The 11,475-nt window shown below is 32.0% G+C and overlaps 1 protein-coding gene across 1 annotated transcript in view; it reads left to right on the top strand.

Annotated features, from left to right (window-relative positions):
• The first annotated feature begins 2,414 nt into the window (after window positions 1-2,414).
• The window catches only part of LOC128219345 (phosphatidylinositol 3,4,5-trisphosphate 5-phosphatase 2B-like), a 48,888-nt gene continuing 39,827 nt past the window's right edge, over window positions 2,415-11,475 (top strand). The window contains exons 1-2 of the mRNA XM_052927154.1: window positions 2,415-2,563; window positions 3,385-3,449. The gene's annotated coding sequence lies outside the window, so the exon portion shown is untranslated. The remainder of the gene's footprint in view (window positions 2,564-3,384; window positions 3,450-11,475) is intronic.

Here is an 11,475-nt window from a genome sequence, read left to right as displayed (position 1 = left end):
AAGGAAATCCGCAATCATCGACTTTATCCCTCGGAGTGAGCGAGGAAAGTGGGTCTAACTCGTTGAGTGTACTGTATTTTATCTGTATGCCTTAAATGTCCAAAGATAATTGAATAATAATTAAATCGATTAATAATCGATTATTGATCAGTTTCATAAACCGATTATCGATAGTAATTTTTCTGGCCGAGTCCCAACACTAATAGTGTATCTACATTCCTATTTACAAAACAATTGTTTTGTTACTGCATTTTATCCGTAAAAGTCTTTAACCAATATTTATCACCATTATAATGCAATAATTGAAATCATGAATTATGCCCCGTATAGGGACCATGGGGTCGGGCCATCCCGAGGGGCCATCAGTTATAAAGAAAGATGCCAAACACGTCAATAAACATGCTTAATCAATCCCTTGTAAAAATCCCCCCGGAATTCTGACACATCCACCCTCTTCCCCAGCAGGGGATCAAAATCCCCTGGAATTCAAATGAAAATATTTTTTATTTATTATTATTTTTTCAAAAATATAGCTCAAGGTTGACCATGGAAAGCATCCATAATATAATGAATGTAAAATTCAATGAACACACTATCTGTAATTTTTTGTTTTATCAAAAGCCATGTTGACTTAATTTTTTTTAAGTCCACACATGGTTGTAATTATAGTGTGTTACTGGAAGTATTTCATCATGCATGAATGATAAAATTAATAGTGAAAAGATTTTATTATCTTGCTCAGTGCTATTAGAATTTACATAAGTGAATGTGCTTAAGTAAAGTTTATAAACATTCTAGTGATGTTAATCCACAATATCTTATTTTTTTTATATAATGCTGATGTATTAATATATTTATGCTATGAATTGAAATGATGATGATTATATTATATATTATTTATTCTTATCTTGTTTGTACCATACATATATAAGAGCAATAAATAAATTTGAGTAAATACTCATTCAGATTTCTGTATTTAGTCTTATATTATGAATGTCGATATTGCGCTAAATTTTCCTGCGTAAAACTCCCCTGGTCTTATATCAAAATCCCCTGGAATTCAGACCAAAAACCCCTGGGAATCCTCTCAGAAATATGGCATGTATGCATCAACAATTTTTTTCTTTTTCATAATCGCATGTAAGCATAAACAGCACTAATATAAACCATCGCATACAATGCACATTTAATTTTTAAATTACCATAAGCATTTATTCTTTTTATAACAGAACAAAATAACAAGCTATAAAGAACTTGACAGGAGGTTAAAGTTTTAACTTATGTCATTGTATTAAACTAAAGCTGATTTATTTACTTTAATAGTATGCCTGAATTGAACTGCTTAAGGACTTCTTTATGGGGAATTTATTATAATTATGGACCAACGATTTATAATCATTTTATAACTGAGCATGATAACAATTCAAAATTTTCAGAGAATTTGCAAATCTGGAATTTGTAACGTCATCATCATGTCACTCATCATAATGTATTCTAAGGTGATTAGATCACATTATGATAAAATTTTAGATTATTTTTTTTCCTTAATCATTCTAACTGTATGCACAGTTTATAAACAGTCGAAATTTGCTATGTCAAACTCTTTTAGCTCGATATTCTGATTTTGTTGAACTTTATACAATTATTTTGGGTTAAGTTAGATATGCTTTGTAATTTGTTGTATCCTACTTTTGTTATTTTGAATATTTCCCAAGGTCCTAATGACTGTAATTCCAAAAAGTGTATTTGGTTTTATTGTTTTTTGGAATTATCAATAAGAAAGTTTCAAAACGTTGCACACACCTGTATCATTTTCATGTAAATTTTTGACAATTTTTTTTCTATCAATAGTATCATTTTGGTGTTAAATCCCTTTAATGTAAGTGTTTGTCCATTGTTACAAGTTAATTGAATTCGAAAATGTTAAACATTCATTACATCAAAACTTGTTTTATTTTGACATTGTGTAGTCTTTATACTTTTAAATTAGATCTAAACCAATTTAGTCACAATTGCCCGCAATAAAATTACACAACCTTGAACTAAATGAATGCGAATGGAAAAAGAATGCGTATAGCTTCAATTCAACTTATGCAAATTTCAAGTGTAGATTTTTAGATTTTTTTATTGCGGCAATACGGAAGTTAATGAATAAGTTCAAACCTTAATGTATTTGGAGATAGTGTAAACCAAGTGTTTATTTGTTTACTTTGTATTTGCTTAATCTGCGATTTAGTGAATTATAATACAGTCTATATATGTTAATGGATACTATTACATTCTCATAATTACAATGTAAGTGTAGTGTCATTTTGCTTTTAAGCGCATAGCGTGATATTTCTTTTATTTATTCTTCATTGACAGTAGGTTATGACAACTGGCTAAGCAAAAAAGTTTCTTATCTTTAAGCATTCGTTGTAAATTGCTTAAATTATATGACGTGACATGTACAAGCATTTAACATTGTAATCATTGTAAACCTTAAAAAAGGTTCATTTGCTGCAGTTTTTTAATGTGTTCAAATATAAATCGTTTCTGAAAAAAAAAAGAATAATATAGCAAGGTAAGAAGTTAAGGAAACAATAAATCACATAAATATTTTTTTTAATTAAAGTGAAAAAAATAATAAGAAAAATGAACAAAAATAAGAAAACATTTTTTGGATAATGTGTGGTTAGATTCACATGGGATAAAAAAAATCTCTTCAATATTTTTAACCTTAAATATTATAGGGTAAAAAAATCAAGAAAACCCCTATGGTTGGATTTGATCAAATGGGTACCATGATAAAAATCACGTAATTGTTACATATTTTTTTTTTTAAATAAGTTTTGTCCTTTAATGTTTGCTTTAATAGAGCACACGAGATGCATGTAACAGCTTGAACATCTTGATGACGCAGATGATTTTAATTTTAAGTTTCTGAACACTATTTAGATCCTTTTCAAATGCTACTGTATACTCGACTTTAAAGGGACTGTGCACCAGATGACCACATAGTTTACAATTTATTTAAGTTTAGCAGTTATTTCATATTTTTCCATTAAAAAAGTGTACTGGGTATGTCTACCTAGTAGAATTCATTCCTTATGCGTGATTGGCTAGTCGATGTTATCACGTGATAACACCAAGTTAGGTATATAGCTTAAATATACCACTCGTTTAGAATAATCCTTCGTAGCTCAGTGGATACAGCGCTCAACTGCAATTTTGGCGACTTGGGTTCGAACCCGGTCTCCGACACTTTTTTTTTTACATTTTGGTACTTGTTTTACAATTATGATATCAAAGCGTAACACATTCTATTAAATAATCGTCCTGAGATTCATTACAGAAAAAAAATACTTTAATGCAAAGTTGAAATTTGATCATTTCCTTTTTCAGGCTACCATCATGTGTTATGAGGTCCACTGACAAGAATCTTGAAGAGTGATTGAGAGTCATTGAAGGTAATTTGGTTAGATATTATTCGCAAAAGTAGTGTCCTGATAAATCTCGATAATTCAACACTGTATTGTGTCTGTATTGCATTATATCAAAATTGAAAATAGATTATCTGTGGAAAATGACATATTATTTTCTTTAGATCTTCACTTTATCTTTTATTTTTATTTAGTAACTTTAAAGGAATGAACTTATCTTTTCATGATGACTTTGCGGTTAAAAGACTGACATTGAATAACGATTTTAATAAATTAAATAATTATTTAAATCTGTGTAAAAGTCACAATTTATTTTTTCTCAACTTTATGTACACTTTCATATAGGTTTTATTCACACAAATATGCGACAGAATCATGAAAGTGTGACACTTAAGTTAATTTCATTTATTGACTAAATTTGATTTTTATTGAAACAACCCCCATGACTGAAACATCCTAGACGCTGGTCGGGCAAATCATCAGGTGCATCGTTTCTCATATGTCAGTTGCCACATGCCTGTGCCAAAAAAGCTTCGCTATCAGGTTCCTGTGAAAACAATATGAGGAAGAAAACACAGAAATCAGAGCCCCCCCCCCCCCCCCCAGGGATTGCTTCCTATTTCAGTACGGGTACATATGATACCATATATGGCCAAATAGAAAGAAGAATGCATCTTCACAACATTCCTATTGTATGATCACTTTTTATGCCCCCACAAAGTGGCGGCATATAGGGTTGCCCTTGTCCGTACGTACGTCTGTCTGTCTGTACGTACGTACGTCCCGAAGATTGTTTCCGATCTAATTCTTGAAAACCGTTTGTCCAATCCTCACCAAACTTTAAACACATGTTTGTGACCATAATATCTTGATCAAGTTCGATAGTCATGGAAATCGCTTTAGTCATTTAGGAGTTACGGCCCTTTTTTGCCAAAAATACTTCAAAAATATATGTTTCCAATCTAATTCTTGAAAAGTATGTGTCCAATCCTCACCAAACTTTACATACATGATTGTGACCATAATATCTTGATCAAGTTCGATAGCCATGGAAATCGCTTTTGTCATTTAGGAGTTACGGCCCTTTATTTGCAAAAAAGACTTGAAAAATACGTCCCGAAGATTGTTTCCGATCTAATTCTTGAAAACTGTTTGTCCAATCCTCACCAAACTTTTAACACATGTTTGTGACCATAATACCTTGATCAAGTTCGATAGCCATGGAAATCGCTTTAATCATTTAGGAGTTAGGGCCCTTTATTTCCCAACAATACTTAAAAAATATCTTATCCGATCTAATTTTTGAAAAGGATTTGCCCTTGTGCAGATTATCCTGAATAATCATTATGGCTTATTTTCTGTGACAAAAAATCGAAGTGGGGGCATCTGTGTCCTATGGACACATTTCTAGTTCGAATCAGCACCACTGTGTGGTTTAAATATTGGTTTCCATAAAAACCGGAATTTATCCATCATTTAAAACAGTTTTTATTTCAATTTACCAGTAAAATAATTTAATTTGTAATACGGATATGTAATGGAATTGAAATTCTTCATATTACGTTCTTATATACAAGGCCTGGGTCCTGTTTCATTTAAAGATCTTACCCGTAATTTACAAAATCTTAAATTAAACCTATAGGGACATCATCAATGACAACAAATTGTTGTTGTTTTTATTTCCCTGACTCTGTTTTCAATTTTGATACCAGCCAAAATTCATTACACACAAATATACAGAAAAATATAACTGTCAGGGTACCGATACCAATACAGGTGGTGAGGTGATGTGTAAGCGGTCCAGTAGCTCAGTCGGTAGAGCACTCGCCCTGTCAGCCAGGGGTCCCGGGTTCGAGCCCCAGTCTGGCTGCACATTTTCCTCACCCTGTGACATAACGAACACATGACAATAAGATTATTTCACTTTACGACTAAGATGATTAATGAATCACGCACCTGGGCTGGTATTCAACATTCGTCTTAATTAGAATCTAAGAACGATGTAGCTAATCGGATTACTTGTTATTAATAACTGGCCAATACAGTGAATGAAGTCAATCATGCGTGAACATAAGAATAACTTAAGTTGGATATAGAATACCATACTTGGAGTACAACATGAATGACGCAATGCCATTTGTCCTGGACTGGTCACTTAGTACAACTGGTCACTGGTGACCTCATATTTATATTTATCCATATTGGGTCATTAATCTTTTTATCATACCAAAATGGCATCTTTTTCTAGTTTCAGATAAATAAATAAAGCATGAAACCATATTTGGACTCGAGCTTCGTTCTCACCTAATATGTTTTCTTTGCCCAGTGTCATAATATCCCATGTCTGGTCACCTTCTTGCCTCATAACATATGATATTGCTTTACGCATATTGATAACATAGCTCGATAATGTTTAGTTTCTAAGGCACCACAGCGTTAATTGCGATGTGAAATGACAAGTCTGAAAGTACTGCAAACATTGAGCCTCTGGAGGGAGTGAGAGGAGAGTTTCAAGTGGCCTTGTATGTCGGCAGTGTTTGAATTGGATCAAAGTTATTTAGATATTTAGTTTGGTAGCCTTATATTAGGATGATAGTACTATACAAAACGAATTCAAAGATAAAAAATTGAATTAGGTTTTACATTTTTATACGCCCATCTTAAACATATTAAGACATGACTTATTACAGAGTCATGGGCTTTCTGTCGGGCATAATAAATAACTCAATGGCTTCAGAGTTATTTGAAGAAACAAACAAAATTAGGTGGGTACATCTTGTGACAGTTTGCCACTGTTGTTATTTTATGAGTGTTAAAGCTGCACTCTCACAGATTGAACGTTTTGAAAACTTTTTTATTTTTTGTCTTGGAAGCAGCCAATTTATGTGAAAATGCATGGAAACCAGTGATAAAATATCGGATCGCATATTTTCATATTTAAGTTAAAAAAATGATGTTTTATGCATTTTTCTTAAACTGTTAGAAACGCTTTTAGCCATAAAACATTAATTTTCGAACGGAAATATAAAAATCTGTGATCTGATATTTTGTCAGCAGTGTTATATCACTGGTTTGCAGATATTTACACAAAAAATGGCTTATTCCAAGACAAAAAAAAAGTTGTGAAAACGGTAAATCTTTGAGAGTGCTGCTTTAATTAAGTATATGACTGCAAATCTTGTCTATGCTGTTCAAAGTAATGTCAGCATGTGAGTTTGGTTTGTGGTCACCAAGCTGGACAAGTGGGTTTTCTCCGGGTAATCCAGTTTCCCCCACAACACAAGACCACACTCTCACCCAACATCGTGCCAATGAGAGTGACTTAGTATAAGCTATCATAGCTTTCTTCACAATCGTTATAAAATATATAATGTTTAAACTAAAGTAATGTCAAAGTGTTAATAGTTTGGTTACCCAAATCCTTCATGTAATAGACAATTTTGTGCTTTGTAAGAAAGCATTGGTCGAAAGAAGTGATGGTAATAAAATAGGGGTTAAGTTTCATGTCTGAGCACAATTAATAAGGGGAGAAAACAGGTGTTCTTTTAATGTTAAAAGGGAAATTTAAAGCTGAGATTGGTTTTTCTTCTATGTATAATGGAAACAATGTAAACATATCGGCAGCTTAGTGCAAGAACTCAATATCTGCTTCTAGTGCTATATACAGTTATTTATAATCTTGATTGTCAATGCCAACAAGTTCCGTGATCATTAGTGCAGCACTTCATCATAGTTCATTGCAATAGGTTAATAATATAGATGTCTGGATAAATTAATTATGAGGGCCTGTTATATTTGTATCCGTATTTTACTTAGTAGCAATGAGCTGTATCTCATATCTCATATGAGGTGTATTTTGCTATTAACGTTTTTAAAGCAATTAAGAGGACCAGATTTAAGTGTTTAATTTAACAACATAAAGTTATTCCCCTTGGTTTAGTTTAAACTTCATTTTTCAAAGGAGTTGTGTAGAAAAATATATAAACTTATGACTCTCGGTGAAATTAACGATAGCCCGAGTTGAAAATCTGGAAAAAAAACTACTTGTCCAGTAACAATTTACCAAAATTACATATGTCCAGGCCAAGAATTGAACCCGTTACGCCTTGGTGAGAAGTGAGTCAGGCAAGCTAAAATGCGTTAATGTTTTAACTCAGAGACAAAGTTATGAACACTCTTGTCTCTGAAGTTTTTTATCAGCTCAAATAAGATGTTGAACTAGGTTGTGGTATTTGCGCATCAGTCGGGTATTGTGCGAGAAAGGCGTTATTCATCTGCAGTGTCGATGCATAACATTCACATGTAAAAAAGGAGGATTGTTACAATCATGTTCTTGGGTCATCTAAAACAGATGTATTTAGTCTCTTATGCAATGATATAGAGCATGAATACATATTTAAAGGTGGTGAAACAGTCATCTAAGAAAAGAAATGTCACCCCTGCCTCTTTCATACATGCCATATTTTCTGGAGACCATTCAGGGGGATTTGTTCAGAAAGGCTTAAATTTAGCGGGATTTTGGTAGTATTCAGGGGGATTTTTTTAGCAGGTTTAAGTCGGCAAAATTTCAAAGTATTTTTAAACGCAAGAACGAAAAAATGTATTCACATATATATTTTGCTATGAAAACCTCTAACTTTTTCATTATACAGAATTATTTTATGTCATGATTTATCATATTCTTATGATACACTGTCATGTCATACTGTAATACTGTAAATTAAATTTACCTTCCTCCAAAGTCTTTTAAAAAAACTCTGCTTAATACTATCAGCTATGATGACGTTCAGATACTAAGACAATGGAATGAATATTATTAATTTCTTCCTTTTTTCAAAATAGTAATATTTCTTTGCATTTGATCATTACTTCAAATTAATTGATCACTTGTTGTTAAGGTTTCCTTTAGTTTCACTCACATACTGTGGTTTCACTTTGTCATTATTGCCTGATGTAAAATCTGTAAAAAACCTCCCGCCGGGAGACCGGGGGATGGATCGAAATTCTGGGGGATTTTTCCCCCCGCCGGGGGATATGGCATGTATGCCCTTTTAAAAAAAAAAGTTGATGAAAATCTAGCAATTAATTTATTTTGGCCGTATATAACAAATTTAGATAAATATTGTTAACATCTCCTTCCATTTTGAAATTAATCAGTTTCAATTATGAAATTAATGATTGATCAAAATGGCCTTCCAATAAGAAATTATTTTATTATAACCAATTTTTCGACCTATTTCTTGGGGTACTCTTGTTACATGAGACATGCAAGGGACGACATTTCTGCTTCATGGATTTTTGTGTGAATATACCCCATGCTGCATTGAAATTTTATGTGAAATTCTATTTTGTATGCATTAATAGAAACAGATTCCCCTGTTTTCTCATAACGTATATTCCTTTGGGATTTTTTTATAGAAATCTAGCTAGCTAACGTTATTTGTATCAAAACTGATTTTGGAAAGGTTTACCATGCCTGCAGTTATGATTATATTAATGTTTTCCTATAAATATACATGCAATGTGAATTTGTATACTGCAACATTATATATGAGACATATAGAATTATGTTTAATATTAAGGTTATGGAATGTGTTATGTTAAAGGGACTAGACACCAGAATGATGGTTCCAAAACCGGCAAATACAGTATTTCCTAAAAAAAAGACAAGAATTGTTAATGCAAGTATGAAACTGATAATACATCATTTTTCATGATTAAAGGGGCTGTACTCCATATGATTTAAGTTTAGCAGTTATTTCGTTTTTTTCCATTAAAAAAGATAACTGGGTATGTCTACCAGGTAGAATTCATTCCTTATGCGTGATTGGCTAGTCTGTGTAATCAAGTGTTATTACCGAGGTAGTTGTTTAGCTAAATTATGTCACCCAATTAGAGCCTTCGTAGCTCAGTGGATGCGACGCTGGACTACAATTTTGGCCACACTGGTTCGAACCCGGTCTCTGACACAATTTTTTTTTACATTTTGGTACTTTTTTTACAATTATGATATCAAAGTGTAACGCATTCTGTTAGATAATTGTCCTGAGATTCCTTACAGAAAAAAACTTTTTTTGGTGCCAATCTGGTGTACAGTCCCTTTAAAATAATATTTTGTCACTGTCTCAGCTGAGTCTACCTGTTTAAAAATATTGAAAAATGGTTAAATCCCAGTTTTTAGTGTGTAAATTTAGCATTTGAAAGTCATGTCATTTAAAACAAAGATACATAAACCGACACTATTTTTGAATTAACAATTTACGTGGTATTTACTAGTCGGAAGACAACCCAAGTTAGTTTTCGAATTGGAGAAATACACAAAAACTTCCAAAAGATACGTGTCGAAAGTAGTGTGATATTAATTATGATTCAATTGGGTTGTACACAACGATATCAATTCTTTCTACGATTTTGACAATTTTCTTTTTTTCCTTGCTGTTGTATCATCTGGTGTCTAGTCCCTTTAAAATAAGGTTCAAATATGGCTGTTTACATCACAAGGTCTTAAACCATGGTACCAATACATTTTGTTATAAAACTCACAAAAAAATACACTAACATTTTCAAAGGGTTTATTGACATTTCTATTTAATGTTTTAATTGCTTACATTTTCACATAATTTATCTTTTTTAACAAAAAACTTGATACTTATAATAATAACAAGAGGAGTCAATGCCCAGTTAACCTGATGTCATGTTATGAAGTGACCATTGTAAATAAATCTGTGGTCAGTATCACAATACTAACTGACCACTAAAATGGTCAATTACCTTAAATTCCACTGTTTTTTTGTATGCAATTTTTCTTAAGTCATCCTTAAAATGCTTAAAGAATACTTTAAATGTTAAAAGATGCTTTAAAGGTGAAATGGTTACCTTTTATTCAATGTAATTCTAATGGTTTTTAATCGAAACAGAGGTGATACTTTGTGCCATTTGAAAATTGATACTAAATAGGAATTGGTTTATCATTTCAAAATTTAGATGCATTGATTTGGAAATCAAAACATAAATTAACTGCATGTGTTTGATATTTGAGCAGCAATTTATTTAACACATGGGATTTTTTATGTGTTTAAAGATTAAAACAGTGTTCATGCAGCTGTTTATAGTAAAAATTTAATGTTGTCATAGAGATAGATAGTTTATATGTAAATTCTGTCTAGTATATTGATGCCTCAGCAGAGAATTCCAGGTTTCAATGTAAATCAGTAAATAGATTTGGAATTTAGGGTTATTGCACACGAAGTGGGTGAAATTTCGGATAACTGTGACAAAATGAACGCTTTCTGCTGCTGGTGAAGGTATCCGCAAAAATGATGGTATTCAACTCATTAAAACGCATCAAATTCAGGTAGGAAGACAAGTATCCTTGAGTTATTTTATTTCAAATACTTCATTAAAGCAATGTAGCTGTAATATATTTTACACCTCACCTAACCATATCTGAATTTTACCCAATGGTGATTCCCCTAGGCTCATTTAAGTTTGTTGTCTGAAGGTAATTTCAAGATTAGATGACAGCTCTTTATTTGGGCTTCATTATATGAGGGCGAAAAAACACAATAAACGCCGGGATTGGGGCTCCCCCATCCAGGCAAAAGGAAAGACATTATTTATACACATGCATACCCTCTTGAAATTTTGTCACGATTTGAACTGTGTTTTAATACTGTTATTGTATTTATTTCTCTTATATTTTATTTTTATGCAGTCACATGGTCTGTACTGAGATTTTGTGGGGTTTAAGACAAAGTTTGATGAGAGATGTACTGGATTATCAGATGATGATTTTTAAAAATGTTCTGATTAAATTATTGTTGTCAATTGTTTATCTATTGTGAAGACAGACAAAAAGTTCCTTCTTCAAGTGGTATGTGGATTTTCAACTCATTTCTAAAATGAATGTGAAGAGATGTGTTTGTGAATTCATAAATAATAATGATAATGAATAATTCCACTTTAAACTTGGAAATATTTCATAGATGTTACCTGTAAAATTAAAAAAAAAAAAAATTGTATTTTCCGTTAATGACAAGTGTAATTAATTCGG

This window comes from Mya arenaria, chromosome 15 (genome assembly GCF_026914265.1).
Source record: "Mya arenaria isolate MELC-2E11 chromosome 15, ASM2691426v1".
NCBI classification, from domain to species: Eukaryota; Metazoa; Mollusca; class Bivalvia; order Myida; family Myidae; genus Mya; species Mya arenaria.
Note: the sequence above shows the minus strand (reverse complement) of the source record. Positions and strands in the feature narration are given on the sequence as shown.